The 25,102-nt window shown below is 52.3% G+C and overlaps 1 long non-coding RNA gene across 1 annotated transcript; it reads left to right on the top strand.

Annotated features, from left to right (window-relative positions):
- The first annotated feature begins 17,679 nt into the window (after positions 1 to 17,679).
- LOC117803689 lies at positions 17,680 to 23,306 on the top strand. Its single transcript, XR_004627628.1, has 2 exons — positions 17,680 to 20,855; positions 23,033 to 23,306. It is a non-coding gene; the product is annotated as an uncharacterized LOC117803689 (long non-coding RNA).
- The last annotated feature ends 1,796 nt before the right edge of the window (positions 23,307 to 25,102 follow it).

The raw sequence follows: 25,102 nt of genomic DNA on the forward strand, positions 1-25,102 counted from the left end.
CTTCACACATACTAGTTGCTGAGCAAATGCCCGGCCTGTTAGAAGCTGGTGCATAGGAACCACGTGTCTCTGAAGTAGGTCTCGAAGGAAGATCTGATGTGGAAAAAGCCGGCACCCTGTTGATGGTACAAGCGCGTGTGCACGCGGTCTGCTCCTTCCAGCCCCGCGGAGGGACCACGTCTGGACACGCACAGCACTGCTCTGAGACCCACCGTGCCCTTGCTTTCCTCACACTGCCCCACGAGACGTGCGTACACAAACCAGGAGCTAGAGAGAGAAATGCCGTGGCTGGGGGCTCCCTAGTGGGGTCTGGGCTGCTGCCCCTGGGCAAGGAAGCGGGTCCGGCGCTATCTCAATGGGAGCGTGACACACTCGTCGTGACACAGTAAGACATTGGGTCTACTGTTGACGGTGTTTTATTCTGGGCTTTCGTGGTGTATGTACAGAGCAGAGAGAAGCTTAATTTCCTCATTGTCAGAGTTTTGGGTCCATCTTCTGGCCAGGAGGTGGTGAGAGGACCGTGGCAGAGGTGAAGCCCGTGGGCCTCCCGGTCTGCACTGGGAGGAGAGGCCGCTGCCCGCCCTCCAGCTGCCGCACCTCGATGTGCTCCTTCTCGGCCTTAACCGCCGTGTAGCCCCATCCTCTGTATTCTAGAGAATCCTCGTGTCTGGAGAGCTGTGGGCCAGGGTGCGCGCACGCCGGGACTGCACCGGGAGCCGATCCGTGGGGAAGGCCGCTCCCCTACGACCTTTCTTTACGCAGAATTATAAGAATGCCGACAGTGCGCTTGGCCAAAGTCCCATGCAGGCGCAGCCTCACACAGGTGAATGACAGGTCACAGGCCAGGTTGGGGGGGCACCTGCTTTTCCGGCTCCGGTGCGGTAACGGGCTCAGCCCCTCCCTGCTCCCCTGGGACCCGCCGTTGGACCTTCTGGGGCACGTGGGAGCAACCATGTTCCGCTTCATGTAACTGTAGACATCAGCCTCTTCCACCCTCAGAGCCACCGAGCTGACAGTTCCCGGTTCTGATACAGCTTTCTGGCTGTTTTGCTTCTCAGTCCAATATTTGGCCACAGGAGACAACAGGCTTCCCATATGGCTTGCTTCTTCACACTCCCTGTCACATCCTGGAGAAATCCTCCAAGAACTCGATCAGACTGTTTGCATCATTTGTGGGTCTATTTTCGGCTCCCGATAGTGCCCAGGAGCCCATTCTGTCTCAGCAGAGTGTGTTTGAGCCAGACTCCGGCTTCGGAGGCTCCCAGAGCCCTGGGTTTGAAACCACGCTGAGCTAAGCAACGGCAATAGAACATTCTCAAATGAAGGGAGACAGGGTGGCATCCAGGCAGCTTGTCCTTCCAGCACGGTCTGGTTTGAAACCAGCCTGACTGATATGCACTCACCTGAGCTGTTAGACACCGGAGAAAACGTGTCCCGCTAAATGCTGTGTTTCCACGCGATTGTCGCGAATCAGGAGCTGGCTTGCAGACGACACACGAGTCTCCATAGTAAGCTCTCAGCAGACGTCATGTTGTAATAGTAGCTGTGCTAAGAGAAGGGTCGTGGGCTTCTGAAGGCAGACTCCTTCCTCTTCCCTCTCCCACCCCCCTGGTCCGGGAGATCAACCCAAGCAGATGAGAGTAAAATAGAATTTAAGTCCCTGAAACCAGAGAAAGGTCACAGTCCCAAATCACTAGCTACGAGGAGTGGCTGTCAGATTCGGTGATACTCGGAAAGCGGGTGGTGGGGGGAGATGCCTAGAGCGGTTGTAGCGGGTTGAGACTTTCCTAAAAGAAGGACGTGTCGTCCTGAATGGCCGAGCGGCAGAGCCTGGAACAGTACTTCTAGGGGCCACGTGTGAGCGGCAGTGACGGCCCCCACGCTAGTCCTCTCCTCCCCGGCACGGGGCAGGTGGGGCTGGAGGAGAGGCTGGTCAGACGGGTGGGCAGGAGACGTGGCAGGTGGGGGGCGGGGCCCTGTGGGCGATTGGCTGTGTAGCCAGGATCACACCAAATCTGCCACGGCAGGCCTGCGGCTGGTCTGGTGTAACCGGAAACTGCTGTCTCCTTGGTCATACTGAGGACGGAGAGATTGCCCAGCGGAAGCCTGTCCTGGGCGGCCCCGGGGAGCAGGCGAGTAGGCCCCTGAGGCCAGGCTCCCCACACCAGCTTCCCCGCACACTTCTCCCGCAGGCCGGCCGCCAGGGTGTCTGGAGCGGGTGTGGCCGCCCCAGACCGGGCGTAAGAGCGAAGCAATAGACAGAAGGCACACAGAGGACAGACTTGGGGAGAGTTACCCCAGGAAGCAGAGCAGTGCAAGCACGCATTTCCCCATACTCTTAAAAAAAGAAAGCAGCAGGGTTTCAGAGAGGAGTTACAAGAGATCATAGACGAGGCTATACCACAAACAGAAGAGATGGGAAAGAGCTGTCAAGATTCAGGGGAATGTGGGAGAGGAAGAAACCATGACAGACGGGATCATCAGTTTGCAGATGCCAGGGAAGATGTGCCACCGGAATCTCAGGGAGGGAGGCCTGAGAAGAGCCCGAAAAGACTGCCCCAAATAGAGCAGACAGGGAACCCAGAGCTGGACGTTCCTGGGGACAGACTGAGAGGTGTGTACAGCAGAGCGTGTCCGTCCTGCAGGCCTGGGTGTCCCTGAAGAGGAAAATATAACTGCAGCAGCAAGTTCAAGCCTTAAAACACACACATACACACACACACATGCACGCACACACGCACAGATTTAATAAAAATTAAGGAAGATGTAAATCCTCAGCTCGAAAGGGCACCTTGCCCTTCAGGAAGAAGTGCGGCGGAACCACAGACGTCCTGGCGAGGTTCTTGGGCTCCAGGGAAGAGAAACCATCCGCGTGGGACTTGCACAAAAAAACAAAGACCGAAGAGCAGGTGATCCGCAAGAGGAAGAAATCATGTGACTTCCAGCGTTTGCAGGACATTCACCGGAGCAGCCCGCGGGGCGGTGTCTCCGGGAGCTGCAGGAAAGAGCGCAGGCTGCCCGCTGCCATCCAGATACAAAGGTGACGACTTTAGAGCTGGAAGGTCCGCGGGGCACAGCGCGCCCGTGCTGGGTGAGCCGCCGGGGACGAGCCCCCGCGAGCCGGGGCGGAGAAGCAGCACACGGAGGGCACGCGCGTTCCTGCGAGCGCTTCGTGCGGGACGATGTCCACCCGGGAAAGTCCGGTCAGAGTACGTTGTAGCGATCCTGATCGTCGAACACGGATTTGACGACACAGCAAGTTGAGATGGAGAATTAGAGTGAGGGGAGATCGGGGGAGGAGCAGATGCTCACTTCCTTATGTTTCCTGCTGGGAATTTAGGAAATAACCCTAACTATGACAACAGAAGAAATTACAGCCCCTTCTTACTGCAGGCCAACCATCTTTTGGATTGCTTTAGCTCTTCGTACGGCTCTATGACATGGGGACTGTTGGCATTCCTGTTTCATAATGGGGAAACTGAGGCACAGGGCATTGACTCAGCCTTCCCCGAGGCCATCTAGCTCATAAGAGTAAAATGAGGGGTGCTCTTCAGTCCTCTCAAGAGTCCCTGAAAAAGAAGTTGGATTAATAGATGGATTAATACAATCCATTCCTTTTTTTTTTTTTTTTTTTTTTAGAGAGAGCGAGCTACTGATTCTGTCCTTTGTGAGTCTCGTTCCATTGAGGTGGGACATTTCTTCCTGACTGGTGTATGAGAAACAGGGAAATGGACACAATAGGATTTATTACGGGAGATTTCCTTCAGGATTTGGCTCACACGGTCATGGAGGCTGAGAAGTCCCCGGACCTTCCAGACGCCAGCCGCACAACCAGGAAAGCGAGGGGTGTTTGTCAGCCTGAGCCCGAGGGGACCGTGGTGCGAGTCCCGATGTGAGTCTGACAGCTCGAGAACAGGGCGCACCGTGTCTGAGGGCCGGGTCAGGGGCAGGTGGTGTCCGGTGTGAGCAGAGAGCGGGGCGAGGGGGGTACGTGTGGGGAGCGGGGCAGACCCCGCATCGCGCTCCGCCACGCCCCGAGCGGCTGCGCAGTGTCGCATCTGCTCACTTCTGCGGTGAGAGTAAACTCTCCAGAGGGAACTTGGACGAGTGCACAACCCCCACTGCTCCCAGGGGACGCTGTTCAAAGCAGCGTATTTACTACCGTGGTTGGTTTTTTCCACAAACACCAAGCGAATTTCATCTTTTTCTTAGAACTGCAGCCATGTGAGAAGTGACCACAAGAGGACAGTATGGAAACACCAAGGACGCTCCGTTTTGCTTTACGAGTCCGGCTGGTATAAACCAGTCCGGTTCTGAGCAGGGAGAACCGTGTCTGCAGAGAAGCTCGGTGGACGGCGTTACTCAGGGCTCTTCAGGGCATCCCAGAGTATCAGGGATGTAAGGGTCGTCGAGCCACATCTTGGCTGCACCTTCATGGTTCTTCCCGAGCCAGAGCCTCCGAGCTGCGTCAGCCTTGGACTCCTGAGCCCTCGGGACTGCGGTGAGCGCGTTTGTGTGTGCAGACTGCGGAATCGGGGTGTGGGTAAGCGATAGGTAGCCGTGCAGCCCTAGGGAAGCGACACACCGGCCGTGCCGTCAGCAGTGAGCCGACTGTGTTTGCCGTGCAGGTGCTGCTAAATTCCACGAAGGTCGTTTCCCCAGGTTTTTCCTCTTTAAATGTCATCATTTTTCTCTATCTCAATTGGACATAACTTGGAAGCGACATCATTCATTCATTTTTCGGTAAGCCTAACCGCTGGGCAGAATGACATCAGGAGGAAAAGCAAATCATTCGTTCATGCACCTGTCGATTCATTGAGGTCTGGGCTGGAGGCCGGGCCAGGCCCGCTGGGTGGGAAGGCCAGAGAACCTCGTTGGAGGAGGTGGCTCCTGGCAGTGACGGGGAAACCAGCGGGGAAGGAAGCAAGTGGTGGGAGCAAAGGCACAGGAGTCTCCTGGCTCAGGAAGCCGGGACTCTGGCTGGCTCGACGTCGGGAAGAGAGAGGAGAGGGTGTGCGAGCGGCAGTGGGGTGAGGGCGCTGGCGAGGGCCGGCAGAACAGTCTCGATTACTGTAAGAGGGCCTTGGGCTTTACCCTCCGGGGGTTTTAGGGGCAGGCTTTGGGAAGATGGCTGGCTGCCCCACAGCGAGGCTGGTGGAGGAGAGAGATGTGAGCAGAGCAATAGCGGCCAGGCCCAGGAGGCTGGAGAAGCAGAGTGCCTGGGTGCGTGTTCACTCCCTCCCCTGTGCCGCCAGGGGGCGTCCGGCCTGACCCGAGCAGGGCACATCCCCATGCAAGCAGAATGCACCTTTCTTTCTCAGAGGTGAGCCATGGAAGGCAGGAGCTCCTGAGCCATGCCAGGGTTCTCAGTAGGGAGCGACCTTGGCAAGGCCTGGAGATATTTTTGGTTGTCACAACCGGAGAAGAGGCATCTGATGGGAGGGGTCCCCGGATGCCGCAGAGCATCCAACAGGGGGCAGGACGGCTCCCACAGCAAAGCTGTGGAGGAACCCAAATGCCAGGAGTGCCTAGGTTGAGAAGCCCTGGTCCATCCAAAGATACAACGAGATAAAAAGGAAGAAACACCTGTAAAAACACATTGAAAACGGAAAACACCAAAAATGTTGGCATGGGGCAGGTAAGAATTATGGCCAAATATGTCAGTATCAGTGACAAAGAGTGAAGTACTCACCTCCATACAAGAAGAGTGTGCAGCAGAGATACAAGCTATAAAAGAGCGCGGCAGCAGAAACGTCGCGTATAACTGACACCCAGACAGGGTAAACGGGCTAACCTCGTCTGTGTGAAGACGCGGTGTCGGCTCGCAAAGCAAACGTCTACAGTTGATATTGTAGACGACATGTGCAAGATGCCACGTGCTAGAAACACAGCTGGGACAAGGTGACCCTGCAAACCTGAGAACGGAAGGGCTGCCGGAGGCGTACCGTGTAAATAGAAACAGGAAGTGCGAGATCAGAGAAAGTTCATCTTCGCTTCCTGTTTTATGCCAGATGATTTCCAGAGAGATGAAAAATTTAAACACTAAAAAGAAAAGTATTTAAACAAGGTTAGCCTGAGAGGGGGGTCCTTCTGAACATGACACAATCTCTGGGAGACATCCATGAGCCCGACCACACAGGATTTTACGTTATTGCATGATGAAACCCGCATGCACACACGCTACAAACAAGACCAAGGACAAGCTTGGGAAAGACTCGTGTTGCAACTGATGACAAAAAAGGCCAACAGTCCCAATAAATTAAGTATTCGCTTTGCTAACGACTTACTGAATGTCTGCCATGTGCTGGGCACGGCTAAGCACTGGGGAGATAAGTACGAATAAATGAAGTCCCTGTCCTGGTGAGACTTACATTCTATGGAACAATGACAGTAGACAGATAACCCAGTAAATGTGTGTGATGTTAGGTCGCAGTAGTGCTCTGAAGACAGACAGTGCAGGGCGTTGGGGTAGAGACAGAGTCAGAGCCAGAAAGGTATTCGTGAGATTGAGTAAGGATGGGCTCACTCATGAGGTGGTGTTTGAGCAGGAACCTTCCAGCTGGAAGCAAAAGCAAGTGCAAAGGCCCTGCGGCGGGAATTTCAGGGCATGTTCGGGAACATCAGGAATAGAAGAGTAGGTGTGGCAGTGAGCAATGGGGATAGTGGTAGGAAATGCACTTTGAGAGGTAGCCATGGGCCAGCTCACATAGAGTTTCCGGACTGTGGTAAGACTATATACTTAATTTTATGTAAAGCTGAGGTGGGAAGCCAGCAGAGAGATGGGATGGCCCAATTGTTATTTTTAAAGTTTTGCTTTTTTAATATTTTTATTTTGAAATGATTATAAGTTTACAGGAAGTTCCAAAAGCAGTACAGAACTCTCATGAGAATGGCTAAGTTCAGAACCCCGACAATACCGGTGAGGACGTGGAGCGGCAGGAACGCTCGGTGGTGGTGCGGGAATGCCACGTGGTGCGGCCACCTGAGGACAGGGTGGCGCTTTCCCACAGGACGACACACACCGTCCAGCATCTTCCCTCCTCAGCCTTTACGCAAAGGAGTTGAAAACTTACGTCCGCACAAAAACCGGCCCACGAACTTTATTCATAATCGCCGAAACTGGGGAGCCTCCAAGATGCCCTCCATGGGCGTGGAGAGACAGGCTGTGCTGCCTCCAGACAGAGGGATTTCATCCGCAGAGAAGGCAGGTGAGCTGGGAGACCACAGAACCATATCGCCACGTGAGAGCGGCCCGTCTGGAAAGGCCACGTCTTGCACGATTGCGGCCGTAGGACGTTCTGGGAAGGGCGGACCGGAACTCATAAACCGACAAGTGGTTGCCGGGCTGGGAGGAGAGGAACAGGCAGCACACGAGGATTTTCAAGGCAGTAGAAATAGGGTGATGATGGATATAGGCCGTTCCTAGAACACGCAGCACCCGGAGCGAACCCTGAGGGGGATGTGGACTTGGGGTGTCAGTGGGGTCATTCTGGGTGAGAGTGTCATCGTTCTGGTGAGCGAGTCAATGCCGTGGACGCCGTGCATGTATGTGTAGAGGTGCAGGGTCTGGGAAGTCTCTGGATTTCCTTCTCAGTGTGGTTATGAACGTAAAAGTGCACTAAAAAAACTAAAGCTTTAAAATATAGTTTTAGTAGAGATCTGATATCCCCTTCACTCAGTGTCTGTCAGTCGTCGCGTCCTGTGTAATTACGGGAGAGTTTCGAAACCAGGCGTTGATGTTGGTGCCGCGTGAAGAGCCCCAGCCCATCCTGTCACACACGTGGATGCCTGGAACCAGCACCACCTGGACCTGGAACCGTTCCCTCACCACCGAGACCTCTCCCCGCCACCGTCATATCCCCGGCAACAGCTTTTCCGTTCTCCAGCTCTGTAATCGTGTCATTTTGAAGATGTTACGTCAATGGAATCCTGCAGTTTGTTGAGATGGGCTGTTTTCACTCAGCAGAATGCCCTTGAGACCCATCGAGGCTGCCGTGTGCTTTACTGGAGAGTTCTGTCTGATTCTGTGTAGTACGTAGCCCATGGGGCATGTGTACGACGGTTTAACGATTCACACACGGACGGACATTTGGCTTGTTTCCAGCGTTGGGCTTCTTCAAATAGAACTGCTACAAACATTCCCGCTTGGGTGGGATTTTATTTCACAAGGTTCCTCTGGCTGCTCTGTGGGTGGATGCAGGGGATGAGGCCGCCACAATAGTCCGGCAGGCAGGGGTGACAGCGGCCTCAGCAGATGGAGTGGCGGGGGTGGGTTGAGGGATGGGCTCTTGGTTTGGAGGCAGCAAAGACAGAGAGGAGTGAAGGACGACTTCACGACTTTGAACGACTGGGTGCAGGGTGGTCCCATTTACTGAGGTGGGCTTGCCCGTGGGAAGGAGGCTTTTTGGGTGGGGTTGGTGGGCACAGACCCTGGGCCTGGGGTCCTGGGAGCTATCCAGTGAGACATCGACTTGACGGCCGTCGTGGGCGGTGGTGGATAGAAAGGCAGGTCTGCATCCCCCGGCCCTCCAACGCCCAGGACCAGCTGCAGGGAGGAGGACGCCCCGGAGAAGTGGCTTTTCGCTCCCATGCAAATCCATGACAGGAACAGTTTCAGGATGGGTGGTCAACTCTGTATGTGCTGTTGAAAAGATGGAAAAAATCTGTAATAACTAGGGCTTCAGTATAGATGATTTCTCTTCTCTTCCCCTGAAGAAATACTTCATGAAGTGAAATGGGAAAATTGATTTGAAAAAACCCTCTTTGACACAGTAATGTGTCAACTGTTGGTTCCACTCCGACAATCAACAGACCTTCCCTGGACCTGGCTTCACCCCTCTTCCCAGACTCTCCAGAGGGCCCCCCCCGGAAGGTGGCCTGCCCATCGTGCTCTGATCTCCGGCAAACAGTCCGGCCTTGGTGCTCACCTGCTGTGAGTCTGTGGCCATTTTGCAAGAGGTGAGCTCTGCCCAGTGCCGGACGTAGGGTGTCCTGTGGTTAACCCCAAATCAATATGATCTCAGAGGCAGACACGTTGGGGAATGCTTAAGACATTTAAAATGGGTCACGTTCCTTTCAGGAACTGGGTTTTTTTTTTTTGTACTTAAGCCCTCCAAAGAAAAGAAAAGAAAAGTCATGGTTTTAAGAGAAACGAAATAATCTCTGTTTGTTGTTGAGATGATTCTCGATGTGGAAAACCCATGGTAATTAACTAAAAATCTATTAGAGCTAACAAGAATGGAGAGGCTGTTTAAAAATGTATGCAAAATCAACATCTCACAAACCAAGGAGAGCTGGTTAGAAAACTTAATGGTAAAAAAAAATCCCAAGTAACAGCAAAAATTATATCTATTCTATCACTAGAGGAAAAAGTTTTTTAAAATGTGCAGGAACTTCATGAAGAAAATAACTTTCTTGAGAGCCAAAAAGAAGGATATAAAACGTGGTCCGGAGTGTGTCCCAGTTGGGGTTCGAAGTGCACACACACTCGTTTTTGCGCAGACAGAAGTCCAGCTGGAGTACCCCCCAGACGCGACCGCGTTTGTTCCTTGATGGCGGATCACGCGTCATCTGCGGGTTTTCTGCTGTGTTCTGCTCATCTACGTCTTCTATCCCTTATGAAGCCAACATGTTATTGCGAAATAGAGTAAAATCTACAAAAGGAAGAAAGCAGATCGCTACCTGGAGCAAAGCCTGACAATGCCACTGCCTCACCTTTACTGCCCCCAATCCACACGTTGTCACCTGCTTCTTTGGCCTCTCAGGGAAGCCAGTGACCCTGGCTCTCCCGCGGATCCTCGCCCAGACGACCCCAACTCCGATTTGGAAGCGTGTGTTGGGATCCCAGAGATGCCGGGCGGCCCCTCCGTTTCACCTGCACAAGCCTGAAGCCACAGCAAAGAACCCAACTGCAGGAAAAGGACTTCCCTTGAACGGCTGGGGCGTGTGTTCTGAGATCTCAAGGACTGGGGCTCGTAGCTGCTGGGACAGTAGGAATGTGTGAAACTCTCCGTTGGCCTGATACCAAGGCCCCAGCGTTGCCGTTCGTTTCTGTCCAGAAAATGAAAGTCATGGTTTGGTGGTTCTTGGTTGGAGTGGGGTGGGGAAGGGGGAGGGGACAGGGAGAGCGAGGGAGAGAGAAATGACCGGAAGACCCTGTCCCCTGACCAGCAGGCTCCTCGAGTACAGTGACTGCGGCTAGACAGAGCCCAGGGAAGATTTCTGCCAGCGGGCAAGCCCAGGACATGCCCGTCCCCCTCCCACCCGAGGCCTGAGCGTGACCCTCCCCGGGAAGCTCTGACAGCCCATGGCAGGCCCTTGTCTTTGCTAAGAGCGAGCAACTGGATTCTTGGGCATTGACTCCTGGCTTCACATTCCCTGAAAAACTAACTCAGGGACAGGAAGAGACAAAAAAAGAAAGGAACACGCAGGGAAAGGTGCACGCAGGAGAGGGGCCTGGTGGTGTAGATGCAGGGAGCCCCAGGCCCATCGTGCTGCCCCCCATCCCCTGCAGGGAGCAGGATGGAGATAGAGAAGAGAAACCCCACAGTGTCACCATGCAGAGGCCAGAGCTCCACGTGACAGCCGTCCCCCTCGAGCTCTGCTCCCTGGCTTCATTTTTGGCTTATTCTGATCTCCCTTTGGGAAGGACCTCTGTTGGGGCGGAGAGGCAACACCAGACGTTTCATAAGTGCCCTCCACAAGTTTTTTCTTACTTAAACAGCAAAAACTATGATGAATCAGGAGGGGGACCAGGACGGTGTGGCCTCATTTGTGACCCCTGTCCCTGGGCCTACATCCCTACCTGGTCTCAGTGATGCGGGAAGTAAGCCTCTGCCAATATCTTATTGCCCATCGCCCCAGAGTCCTCTGAGATGAGCTGGAATCTTATATCAATTAAGTCAACAATGTGCATGAGACCTGGAAGTCAGCTGTGACTTCCGGAGCCCACCCGGTGGGATGATTCAGCTACCCCGTGATGCCATGGCTGTGATGTCAGCTATCCCATGATGACACAGCTCACTGGTATGATGACACCTGCCTGAAGGGGCCCTGTGGACATACTTCCAAATCCGGAGGTGGTGGGGGTGGCCAGCACCGGGGGTCCAGTCGGAGGGTCACCTGCAGCCCAGGATCCGGGTGGGAGGGTAGGTGCCGGCCTGGTTGGAGACATGGGATTCTATGCAGAAGAATGCCACGCCCGCTCACGTCAGCCAGAATGAAGATTCTCAGAGTCCCAGAAAACCAGTTTGCCATCAAAAGCAGGACTCTAGTCGTGGGGATGCTGGAAGTTCAAACCAGACATCTGGTTTGAAACCAGTTTTCTGACACACTTGACCACTCCAGCGTCCCACACTGGCCTGGAACCATACCTTGATCTTTGCCGAAAGGACAGCCAGATGTGAGAGCGGGAGAACAGATGCCAGTCATCGCCCCTCGGTTTGGGGCTGGCTCAGGGTCTGGGGCGGGGACGCTGGCCGGTGAGTGCCATCAAGGAGGGTCCACTTCAGGGAGCCAGCCTGACCCTCCCCTTCCTGGCCCGTCCTCCCCTTCTCTGAGCCCGTCCTTTACCTTCCCTAGCTGTGGTTCTCAGGATGGCTTTTGCTGCCCACATCACAGCCAGGTTTTACGGATTAACTGAGTGTTTGAGAAAATGCAATTTACTTTTTACATTTTAAGTGTGAGGTTTAATCTTAGCTGTTTTGGCCCAAGTAAACATCATTGTTAGGAACTAAATGTCAGAGATGTCAGCAACGTAACGGTCTTCTCAGCCAGCTCTTCCTCGTTGTCGGGAGCCAAGGCAGGATCGTGTTGGATTGGAGAGGAAGTGCAGCCCCCAGTCCTCGTGGCCCCACTGGGACGAGTCCTGCATTCACCAGTAGAGAAACGCACACCCTCTCCGATGGCAGACAGGAGCTGGAGAGCACACACGCAGGGCAGGGGTGATGAGTGCCGGCGGGTGGTGCAGGGAAGGGGCTCTAACACATACGGTTTAAAGTGCCTCGTCAACCCGCACATCCCTCTGTAGGAATTCACCTGCCGGTCTTGGCGGCACCCGAGAATCCGCGTGAGGCGTCCCTACGCCACAACGTACAACGTCCCCAAGCAGGAGACAGCCCGAATTGCACAGTGTGGAGAGACCCGCAGAATTGTTCAGGGGTGATGTGACACGAGGGGCCCCCCCTCTGGGTGCCTGCAAATCTCTCTGGGACCCATGTCACCTGCCCCGCGGGGAGAGAGGCTGGGCACACAGTTCTCATGAGCCGGAGGCTCTGTGTCCTGCAGCCAAAGAGCCACCTCCCGTGACGTCCCCGCGTTCCGGCGTCTGCTGTCTAACCTCAGGAACCCAGCTGTTTTCCCTCTGCGTGCGGGGCCGCTCGCTCTCATGCTGGCTCTGCTAGGAGGGGTGGCGGAGGGAGGGCCTCCCCTGTGCTCACGCACCCTGCGCCCCTGCACCCCCTCGGGTTAGGACAACGCAGGGGACTGTGTGCCTCTCAGCTCACGGGTTGGTGTGCTTCCCCAGTGAAGCCTGTTCCCTACACTCACCCCAGGGTCAGGTCTCCGCGGGCCCTTGCCCGCCCCCCAGGGCATGCGGCATGCGCTCAGTGCTCCAGCGGCTTCCGTGCCCAGGGCCGTGCCTGTGGAAAGCCCTGAGCAGTTCCTGGTCCTAGAGAAGGAAACCGGGAGTGTCTCCATGAATATCAATGCTATTTAGTCATGATCAGATGACATTATTGCTTTCATTTCTGTGTTTGTCACAATGAGGACGAAAATAAAACTCTGTGTTGTCAAGTTCCTAGATGAATAATTTGGTCCAGGTGGCTGAGGGGTATTTTAATATCGCGCTATGTCTAGAGGAAAAGACCCCTCATTGGCCCTCAACTTTCCAGGTGATCCTGGGGTTCTGGAGTTCTTCACCTGTTCTGAATTATAAGCCCAAATACCAAAAATAAACCATGTAAATATAGAGAGAGACCTGACTGTCCCCTTACCCCGGAGGGGGAGGGGTGCCATCTGCATTCTGGAATCCGTCAAGGACCGTGACAGACCTGGGTCGGCACTGATGTTGGTGAGAACAGGCTGCAGAAACGCAGGGTGGGAGGGTCTGCCCTGGCGGGAGTGGTGGCGGGAGGCGTGACGGCAGGCACGCCCGGCTGGGCACCCGGTGTCGGCCGGCCAACAGCAGCCGCCGTGAAGGATGCTCTGGGGCACACGCGCTGTGCCAGGACAGCTGGCGTCAGGCTCCGCCTTCACCCCCAGGCTTCTGGGTCCTGAGCTGCCATCCTTCCTCTCGGGTGGAGGACGTGGGTGGAGACCTAGAGGCATCTCTCATCAAGTGGGTCTCGGCCAGCACCTGGCAGAGTCCAAGAGGACGCAGGTGCCCCGACAGGGCTAGGCCGCCATTGCCTGGGAGGGTCAGACAACTGAGTTCGTGAAGCGGAAATTATTTCAGCACTCAGATGGTGAGGATGGAGGTGACACGGGCAATGTGGTGAGGCGGAGGACCATGCCGGCGAGTTACAGCCACCTTGGTAACGTGGAGACAGCACGCCGGCCGGTTAGCCGCCCTGGTTCCCATCTGGAGCTCATTGGGTTTCCCGGACTGGGTCCGAAAGCTGGTGACCATGTCCCCACTGGCAGCAGGCCAGAGACCACTAGGCACTCCCCTGGAGCGGGCCAGCTTGGTTAGTACCTGTCCCAGGGCTGGGATGGCGCACGATGGCAACGCTGCATCCCAGCAAAACGATGTTGGAAAGAACCCATGGCCGTCTAGGCTTGCGGCAGGTGGTTCTGGGAGAGTCTAAGGGAGGGGCTCTCTGTGGCGTGGACGCTGCCAGGAAGCAGGGTAATTCCGTGCTTGGGTGTGTTAATGAGTCTGATCTGGGTGGAGAGCATGTGAGGCCACTACTGTCCCAGGTCACGGTGTCAGTCAGCATAGTTGGTGGCCGGGCGGTCTGTGGCTTGGGCGGGGCTCAGGGTGGGTCCGAGTTCACACCTGCTCACGGAGTGGCCTTACTTTTGTCCTGCCCAGGTGAACGGCCTTGTCTGACGTGGGTGTTCTGTGAATGGTTTACGTTATGGGAAAGCTGTGAGTGCCAGGCCCGCATGGGGCGTCAGGGGCTGCTGTTCTTCTTGAAAGGAAGGGAGATGCCCCCCACCTCCGCCCCCCTCTCCCCCTGCATCTGAAGTCATGTCCAGCAGGTGGCAACGGTCACATGCAGGCCGTCCAGGGCAGGCTCTGCCCCAGCAGGTGGCGTCAGGCTCCCCGGCTCCTGCAGCTTCCACGGGCTCGAAGATTCCTGGCATTCTGCAAACCGGTGCCGGCTGTCGCAGGGGCTCTGCCAGCCTCCCTGCCCTGGCGGGCTTGGGGGTGGGGGACCATCGCATTTCTGGTTCCCCACTCACACGGATGCAACCTCAGCTCTCCTTGCCCCTCATCCCTTCTCACACCCCGACATGCCTGGAGTGGTTTCTGTTTCCTACGTGGACACTGACCGACCATTTCCCTTTATAACCAGCCCTGCTATTCGATGTCAAAGGCATGCCTCTGCTTTTCTGACCTCGTTCATGATGGAACTTAATAATAAAGGCAGTGTGTTCCGGGTCCAGGCCGTGGATCTGGAGGGGCCACAGGCGTCCTCCGGGGTCGATGTAGCCCTGTGGCTTGTGCGGCTCTTCTCACGGACAGCCATTCTCACGAGCACCTGGCTGTGCGTCTGGCTGGCCGTGGACACATCGGCCCCGCTCCTCTGGGCTTCTCCTCCTTTCCCTGACTGTGCGCAGCTCCCCACTGATCAGAGCTCGGTCACGGGGGTGGGAGAGGCGCCAACCCCCCCAGAGAGGCAGATGGACTGCTAATGGCTAGGTGGTGATCGGACTTCAGCAACATACTCTGGGCTCTCTGAAAGCTGCTTACGTTTCACTCTGAAACAGGGGAGACTGTATCTTTTAATTTGCCCAGTAGGCCCTACTTCCAGAAAACCAAACACACCAAAAATGTGTATTCTTAAAGGGATTAATTAGGCTGCGCGTTTCACCACTGAGCTCCCTGAGTAGGGTCGGAAGATGGGACGATGTGCACAAATGATTTTACTTCCAAATTGTAAGAGACTGAGCATGTCCCGCAGATCCGTATGAAATGCCGTCTGTCGGTGGTGGTCGGGGACTGGGGGCTTTCAGGGTAATGCTGAGACATGGAGAAGATGCCTCATTGGGGCCCCAGGTGGGGAGGGGAGCCGCGGGGAACAGAAGGCTTACTGGCCCCGAGGAAAGGGGGCAGCGGGTGGGGTAGAGATCTGTGACACGGGGACCACTGAGCATGGGGTCCAAGTGTAGACGCTTTCAACTGAATGACGTTCTCTTCCTGTCCTGGGAGCTATTCCCTCCTCTCCCCCCCAGAGCACCGTCCACATCCCAGCATTCCTGTCCCTTCCCTCCCCAACCCTGGCTCTGGGATTTTATCTTCACTCCCAGCTGGGTGACTAGCGTTCAATAGAATCCTTCCGAATCCCTGTTCCCATCAGTGCCCTGGCTGTGCCCGTGACGTGTGCGACCTTTGGAGTGAAATTACAGGGTGTCCAGCAGGGTGGAAAGCCAGCCCCCTGAGGACCTAGGTCGCGGGGTCCACCGGGTGAGAGTGCGCTGGACTAGGGGTCAGAAGACATGCACCCGGGCCAGTGCCTGCCGCTCAGAATCTCAACAAGGAGTTTTCTTGTTGTTTGCCTGACTCGTTTGAAAGGACACATCCACCCTTTCTTGATTTCTTCATCTGGAATTCTTCAGGACCCAGCTCCAGGCCGTCCGCAGACCCGTAAAGGAGCGGGGGTGGTGGAGAAAGGAGCCCGTGTGTTGCCCACGTTCAGCCTGCACACAGGCTCGCACCAGACGTTCCCTGGCTATGCCAGAAATGTGTGTTTTGTAAACACCACTAATCATGCAGATAAGATCAGTCCTGGGCTGTTTTCTCTTTCATCCATGGATTCTCCCGGTAAAGGGGCGGGGGAGGAAGGGTTGCATTTTTAAGGAGATCGTACCGGTCTGGGAGCTTTGTCGAGAACTTTCTTTTTTTTTTTTTTTAATTTTATTTTATTATATTATGTTAATCACCATACAGTAAATCCCCAGATTCCGATGTAAAGTTTGATGCTTCATTAGTTGCGTATAACACCCAGTGCAACCATGCAAAACGTGCCCTCCTTACTACCCACCACCAGTCTATCCCATTCCCCCACCCCCTCCCCTCTGAAGTCTTCATTTTGTTTCTCATAGTCCATAGTCTCTCATGTTTCATTCCCCCTTCTGATTACCCCCCTTTTCTTTATCCCTTTCTTCCCCTACCGATCCTCCTAGTTCTTATGTTCCATAGATGAGAGAAATCATATGATAATTGTCTTTCTCTGCTTGACTTATTTCACTTAGCATTATCTCCTCCAGTGCCGTCCATGTTGCAGCAAATGTTGAGAATTCGTTCTTTCTGATAGCTGAGTAATATTCCATTGTATATATGGACCACAGCTTCTTAATCCAGTCATCTGTTGAAGGGCATCTCGGCTCCTTCCATGATTTGGCTATTGTGGACAATGCAGCTATGAACATTGGGGTGCATATGGCCCTTCTCTTTACTACGTCTGTATCTTTGGGGTAAACACCCAGTAGTGCAATGGCTGGGTCATAGGGTAGTTCAATTTTTAACTTTTTAAGGGACCTCCACACTGTTTTCCAGAGTGGCTGTACCAACTTGCATTCCCACCAACAATGTAGGAGGGATCCCCTTTCTCCACATCCTCTCCAACAATTGTTGTTTCTTGCCTTGTCTATCTTTGCCATTCTAACTGGCGTAAGGTGGTATCTCAGTGTGGTTTTGATTTGAATTTCCCTGATGGCTAATGATTTTGAACATTTTTTCATGTGTCTGTTAGCCATTTGTATGTCTTCATTGGAAAAGTGTCTGTTCATATCTTCTGCCCATTTTATGATTTGTTTATTTGTTTCTCGTGTATTGAGTTTGAGAAGTTCTTTGTAGATCTTGGATACCAGTCCTTTATCTGTGGTGTCCTTTGCAAATATATTCTCCCATTCCGTGGGCTGTCTCTTAGTTTTTTTGACTGTTTCCTTGGCTGTGCAGAAGCTCTTTATCCTGATAAAGTCCCATAAGTTCATTTTATCTTTTATTTCTCTTGCCTTTGGAGATGTGTCGTGAAAAAGGTTGCTCTGGCCGATGTCATAGAAGTTGTTGCCTATGTTCTCCTCTAGAATTTTGATGGATTCCTGTCTCACATTGAGGTCTTTCATCCATTTGGAGTTTATTTTTGTGTATGGTGTGAGAGAGTGGTCAAGTTTCATTCTTTTGCATGTAGCTGTCCAATTTTCCCAGCACCATTTATTGAAGAGACTGTCTTTTTTCCACCGGATGTTTTTTCCTGCTTTATCAAAGATTAGTTGCCCAAAGAGCCGAGGGTCCATTTCTGGGTTCTCTATTCTGTTCCATTGGTCGATGTGTCTGTTTTTGTGCCAGTACCATGCTGTCTTTGTGATCACAGCTTTGTAGTACAGCTCGAAATCCGGCATTGTGATGCCCCCAGCTTTGTTTTTCCTTTTCAACAGTTCCTTGGAGATTCGGGGCCTTTTCTGGTTCCATACAAANCGAGAACTTTCTATCAAGGTATCTTAAATCTCTTTGGTTTCCCTCTTGGGCTATTTTCTTTGGCTGTTCAATTGTCCTCAACTGCGAAAGGTTATAAATACAGTTTAATGCGAGCAAGCCCATCTTCCAGTGAATTTCCCATGCCTCCCCATGGTACTTAATCATCCGTCCCTCTCACCGCTGCAGACGGACACAAGATGAAGTGTCCGTGTGAGGACCGAGCCGGCTCCCAGAGCCCGGGCAGCCGGCCTTCAGCCGTGATCCTTCAGCTTCCATGCGCTCTGCGGTTGGTTTGAGGCCTTCCTGCCTGTGGCAGGAACCTTTTGGGCAGCTGGGAAATACGTCAAGGTTGGGTGGGTCCAGTTCAAAATTCCCACGTGGAGAAACTAAGTCAGAGCAAGCTGGAGATGGCTGACATGCAAATCATTCTTTGCTATCCTGACCTCTTTCCTCCGCGCACCTGCACAGTCACCTGCCTCATTAACCAGGGTCTGGGGGGCTTAGGGATATTTGCAGAGCTGATTTGAGGGCCTTCTTGTTTAGGCTGATTTGCAAATGGACCAGAGCGAGCTGGTGGATCGGACCAAGCCTGCTCTGGGCCCCGACTCCTTGTCAGGTTACCGACCAGCTACTGAGCTGCGAGAAGCAGGGGCGAGGGGAAGCTTCAAACAGATGAGTGCCCTCTGCTCCTGGAGGGAGCATCTTCTCCGAGCCCTGCCCTGCTCTCTGCCCTTGTTTCCAAGGTCTCATGAAGGTCTCCTGTCCATAAGCCTTCCCGGAGAGCCGGCCCTGAACTGCCAGTCCTGAGCCTCCACCGAGCTGGACCCACCTGCAGCTTTTTGTGACCTTCAGAATTCCAAGGTCATGCAAAAATGCCTCATCCCCAAAGCCTCAAAGGGTCCCTGTTAGGAGCTCAGTGGATGCCAGTTAGGCTGACATCCCTCTGGCCTTTTAATCCTTTGTCCTGTGAGAAGCAACTCTGGTCCTGGTCCCGGTCCCAAGAGAAGATCTTTGTCCCACTTTCCCCAGGCCACCAAGTACCACACGTCTCTCCACGTCCCTCCATGTCCCTCCTCTGTCCTGTCTCTTCCCACCGCGATAACAGCAAACATTCCCTGGGTCTCCATATCTCTCTTCTTGGTTGATCCCATGGCCTCTGTTCCAGATGTTTGAGAAAGGAAGGTAGTGGGTGGGGCCAAAGCCACTGCCATCAGAATTTAGGGGACACGCTTTGTTGTGGTGTCAGAAGCCGTTCAGAGAAGGAAGGTGGTGGCTGGCTTCCAGCCCCCTCCCCTCTCAGCCCTGCATCCAAGGTAAAAAGAAATATGGCAGGCTTAGGATAAAGAAGGTTAGAGTTGGGGATATCTAACCCAACCAGGTTCCCTCCTACCTTAAATCCCCTGCTTGTCTCTCCCAAGTTAGAGGGACTTATGGTGGTAAAACTTTATTTACTTCACAAAAAGTGTTGTCTTACATTAAGTGAAAATACGGTGGCCTGTAATTTCTGTAGACTGTGCTGTGGGGTCAGGACCTTCTTTGTGATCCCTTTCAGGGTCCTTGGGGACAAATCGGAATAGCAGAGACGGAGGTTTTATGGTCGTTTGGCGTGTTCTGCTTCAGGGGAGATACGCGGTGTCGCAAGACTGTGTGAAACCCCAGCTTTGCAGTAACGTGCCCGGTTACCCGTGTGCTGGAGTCGTGGGGGAGTTCGTCAGGGCTGCGCAGAACAGAGGTGATCTGACCAGCACGGACCGATCAAAAGCAGCCCCTCCTCTGTTTTGGAACGAAGACTTCCCTTACGGTCTCTGAAATGGCATTGATCTTCCGGCTGGCTCCCTGACGTGCTGGCGTGCTGAGTTAACCACCAGCCGCCATGATCTCAGAATATCTTCTGTTCAGCCCCTTTTGTTATTGTTTGTTGGTTTTACTGTTTTGTCATGGGGGCTCAGACTTCTTTCCCCCTTCCCGGCCTCTTCGAGCTTGCCAAGATCGGACCCGTTGTATGGTTCTACAGAACTGCAGGCCCGCCGTCCAGAAAAGCCTCAGGCCACCTGGCCGGGCCACGTGTGAATTGTGTTCAGTGGCTCCTCTGAGTAGGGGAGTCGGGCTGGAGGCTGTGACTGCAGACGCTGGGGGTCTTCCTGAAGCCGAGTCTGAGATGGGCCACTGGCTTTACCACTTTGGGGAGAGCCGGAGAGATACAGGGGACTCCAGGATCACACCTATCAGGACAAGGCACGGGATGTCCAGACGGACAATGCAGCTCTTTTCTTAACAGTTTTGAGTTGGGCCATCTTCTAGGAAGGAGAGGACATGCCGTCTAATTCAAAATGGTGAACTCCAAAAGGATAGAAGACTTAAATGTAAGACCTAAAACCATGAAACTCCTAGAACAAAACAGAGGGGAAAGGATCTTTGACTTTGGTCTTGGTGATGATTTCTTCTGGATATGACACCAAACACATAGGCAACCCAAGCAAAAATAAACTAGGGGGATCATATCAGTTAAACAGCTCTACATGGCAATGGAAAGCTTTAAGACAACGAAAAGGCAACCTGCTGAGTGGGAGAAGATATTTTCAAATCACATATACAATAAGGGGTTAATACCTGAAACATACAAGGAACTCTTATGGCTCAATGACAAATAAATAAATAAATAACCTTAAAAATTGGGCAATGGATCTGAATAGACATTTTTTCCAGGGAAGACATACAAATCAGCAGTAGTCATATGAAAAGCTGCATAACAGCATTCGGCATCAGGGAAATAAAAATCAAAACCACGATGAGATCCCACCTCACACCTGTTAGAATTGCTAATATTAACAACACGGGAAACAACAGGTGTTGCGAGGATGTGGAGAAAGGGGAACCCTCTTATGCTGTTGGTGGGAACGCAAACTGGTGCAGCCACTGTGTAAACAGTATGGTGGGTCCTCATAAAGTTAAAAATAGAGCTACCCTACGACCCAGCAATGGCACTTTTGGGGGTTTAACTGAGAGAAATGAAATCACGATCTGAAGGAGATATCTGCACTCCCGTGTCCATTGCAGCATAACTCACAACAGCCAAGACATGCAAACAGCCCATGTTCACTGATGGATGGATGGATAGAGAAGATGGGAGACACATATGAATATCACTCAGCCATAAAAGAGAAGGAACATTTGCAGCAACATGGGGGAACCTGAAGGACATTATGTTAAGGTAAATAAGCCAGACAGGAAAAGACAAATACTGTATGATCTCACTTACGTGGAATCTAAAACTCAACCTCATAGAACCAGGGAGTAGAATGGTGGTTGCCAGGGGCTGGGGGCGGGAAGACATTAGCCAAAGGGTACGAACTTTCAGTAGAAGATGAGGAAATTCTAGGGATGCAGGGTACAGCATGGCGATTATAGTTAATGATACCGTATATTGTATGCTCGAAACTTGCTGAGAGAGTAGACCTTCAGTATTCTCGCCACACACAGATGGTAACACATGGGATGGTGAATGTTAACTAGCTTGATTGTGGTGACGTTTCACAGTACACACATACATCAAGTCTTCATGTTCTGCACCTCAGCGTATACAGTTTGTGTTTGTCAGTCCTACCTTGATAAATCTGCAAAAAAATTAAGAAGATAAAATAGGGGGCCTGGGTGGCTCAGTTGCTGAAGCATCTGTCTTCAGCTCAAGTCATGATCCCAGAGTCCTGGGATCAAGCCCCGCATCAGGGTCCCTTCTCAGCGGGGAGCCTGCTTCTCCCTCTCCCTCTGCTGCCGCTCCCCTTGCTTGTGCTCTCTCTCTCGAATAAATAAATGAAATCTTTAAAAAAAATAGCAAACTCTGAACGTGTGTGAGAGAGAGAGAGAGAGAGACAGAACAGGCGGGTATTTCTGAGTGTAGGTGTTAACTCCTACCTGTGTGCCTTTACAAAGCTCTAACACAGATTCCTGCAGATAGAGAGTAACCGATAAATGTGTGTGTAGCGAATCATTGTAAAGCCAGCTCCAGATGTAGGTTCACCACTTACTAATTCATGCTTTCGTAACATTTTGTGTCTCTAGTACAGTACATAGATTTTAAAAGTATGGAACAATTTTAAGGAAGCTGCAGAAGAGAATCTGGTAGTAGCTCGAGGCAAGCCACCATCCTTCAAAAATTATGTACAAACAAACTCATTTTTAACATCCGGGTATCTTATCCTTGTATCTCCTCAGATTCATTTTGCTAGTTCCCTTTCATTGCACAATTTTAGCCTGATAGAATGCATTTTTAATTTATTGGTCACTCCAGCCAAATTCTCTATATTAAGATTGTGAATATAAGTGGAAATTGAATTTTTAAATGATTTCCCATGACCACAAGACTCTAAGTGCTAAAAAATCTCTTCTGGACTGAGTTATCAATATAATTCATTATTAACACACATTTTAAAAAAGCAACACAGGTGTATGATGAATATAATAAATAATGAATAAATACTGTATTATTTTTTTTTAAAGATTTTATTTATTTATTCTACAGAGATAGAGACAGCCAGCGAGAGAGGGAACACAAGCAGGGGGAGTGGGAGAGGAAGAAGCAGGCTCATAGCAGAAGAGCCTGATGTGGGGCTTGATCCCACAACGCCGAGATCACGCCCTGAGCCGAAGGCAGACGCTTAACCGCTGTGCTACCCAGGCGCCCCTAAATACTGTATTATTTGACATGGTGTTGGCTGCTTACCCAAATCCCGGAATTCCAGTGGCCCAGCACCACAGAAGCTTGTCTTTCACTCGCTCGCCAGGCTCAGGTGGATATTCTGGTCTGTGTGCAGCTGGCCCTCTGTTCAATTATTTGGAGAGCCCAGCTTCACTCTGTCCTGGGGCTCCTCTGTCCGAGGGGCCGTGTCGTCTGGGCAGAGCCAGCAGGGGGAAGAGACAGCTACATGTAGGGGACACACCCTCCCTTCTTGGAAGCCTTGGCCTGGAAGTGACAGGCGCCACGACCGCCGCTCACTTCCCGTTGGCGACCACTACGTGCTCGGGTCCGTGGTGGGCCGCGCTTCTCAGGGACAGCCCCATGCTAAAGGACGGGGCATGCGGGGCACACATTTTGGTAGCAGACGTACAAAATACAAAGCAAAGTGTGTTGAAAACACGTCTCTTAATGTGATGGATGGCTTTTAAAAAATCATGTCATATTCCACTGACAAGTTTTACTTGTTGCCGAAGCGTGACGTGCCTGGGCACCACTCCTCTTTCCGTTTTCCATTTCTACAGACGCAAACACTGAGAAACCTTGTTCTCAGGACTCCATGGCTGGGAACAGAAAACATGTCCTACAGCTGCCACTTGATTCTTGGAACTCCCTCTGAGTCACATCAAAAATGGCGTTTTCTGTTCAATTCACAGCTGGCTGATGACGTTGTTAGGCCCGCCTGCGATGCTGTTGTGGTCAGACTCCCTGGAGCCACCGTTTTTTGCAAGTGGGTGTTACCCATTCATTAAAGCTATTCCTTGCTTAAGCTTCTGGAAATAGAACCAAAAAAACCTTTGTAATACGGAGAAGTGACCGTTGGTGACACCTGCCACCTCTTCGCTCCCATCACCTTGTTGAATCAGGAACAGGTGGGAGAATTTCAATTTCTGTTTCGGTATAACTTTTCAATACAATATATTTTATGAAGTGTGTTCGTCACTTTGCCTGCTTTATAACTATTTTTATTTTGGGTGAACGTTGCAAGGGCACATCCAGCTCTATCAAGCACGTGACGCAATCAGCAGAGCCGGTCCTCGCTGGCCGACCAATCCGTCCCATTGCCTTGCTTGCTTTCTTTCATAGAATTAGAAAGAACCAACTTCATTTTCCATGTGTTTAAAAGAATATTATTTTAAAAAGAACCATTAAGGAATCCCTTAGAGCATATCTTGCAGGATATGTTACTAAAAGCCATCAATAGCAAAGGGACATGTATGGAGTATAATTTTTCCCCTTTATCTAGTAATGTGCAGTGTGAGTGTAGTTTCCATGCTGTGATTTACGAAGCCGGGTGTACGAGGCACGGTCTTTGGGTGATGCGTACGTGCGTATGGCTCAAACACTAGCATCTGGCTTCTTGAGCTCGTTAAGTGACAGTCATGTACAAGAATCAGAAGCGATCAACCACGTTAGAGACCACAATCAAAGTTTTCCTATGCACTTACTTAAAGTGTGACAACGAATCAGCCTGACAGCACATAGTTGTCTTTTTTGTTAAAAGCAAACAGAAGAGTATCAAACATTTTCTGAAATGAAATAAGAGGATGTCAGACTCTAATTGGAATAAATATTTCGTGAGATCACGTATGAACACAGGCTTTACCTCCCCCTGAATGAGGCACACTCAGCCTGAAAGACGGCAGGTTTTTATCGTGTCTGCTGAAGACCCCCTGTGCTGGGAGAGCGCGGTGGCCGCGCCGAGAGAGGTCAGTGTCACTGGGCCGCAGAGGCCCTTGGGCGCGAAGGTCTCGGAAAAGATTGCGTACCTGGAAACCTGGGGAGGGGACACACGCTCTGTTCTGGGGGTTCTCCATCACGTCTGATTGGACATTTGGGAGGGAAGAGGTGAAAGCCCTCCCGCTGCCCTAACCTTACAATACACCCCGCCTGGCGACGAGCTTGTGCCGACGCCGTGCGTCACCCCCAGCCGGGTGCCTCCGGGCCCCGCGGACGCCAAGCCTGGGCAGGCCCACGGCGCCTGCGGCTGACACCAGAGGGGCCGCCCCACAGACAGGACTGTGAGCTGTGTCTCCGCTCTGCAGCTGCAGATTTTCACTGCTCAGAACAGGGGGCGCGCGAGTGCCGTTCTCTTGTCCGGAGAAGCCCGGGAGGCCGGGAAGGAACTGCGCGAGCGTTTTGACCTGTCCTTGGGCAGGTGCACAGGGCGGTGGACACATTAAACTCTCCGTGCAAGGGGTTCCCCTCCGCTTCTCCTGCTGCTCCTCCTCCTTCCAGGACAAGAGGAGAGTCTCACTCCAACCTGAGTCTTGGAAACCAGTTCTGGGGGATTTGAACACAGTTTGCATACATGTTGGAGTCATTAAGCTTACCAAGCAAGTCAAAACCTTTAAAAACCCTTTCCCCAAAATAGGACTTCTAAATTCCAGTATCATACAGAGAGATGCATTAATTAAAAGAAGATGTATTTCGCTCGATCAAGATACCTGAATTTTCAGATCTTCAAGGATACGTCCTAACAATTCCCTTCTTCATCACAATAAGGAACTAACGACCTAACAAGGGAAGAGGAGGGATCAGTAACACTACTCAGCTTTTGCTTTTCTTGGCCAAACAAGCCTCACACGAACGTGCTTTCACCGCATCTGCCTGACTTTGCCAACTCACTGTTTTGTTCACTCTTGCTCTGGAAATCTGAAATGTTTTGTTTTTCTTTTATCGCAATGTGATGCCCCGGGGCTTGTTTGCACCCGCCGCAGCTCCCA

The sequence above is a fragment of the Ailuropoda melanoleuca genome, chromosome 9 (assembly GCF_002007445.2).
Source record: "Ailuropoda melanoleuca isolate Jingjing chromosome 9, ASM200744v2, whole genome shotgun sequence".
In the NCBI taxonomy this organism is placed as follows: Eukaryota; Metazoa; Chordata; class Mammalia; order Carnivora; family Ursidae; genus Ailuropoda; species Ailuropoda melanoleuca.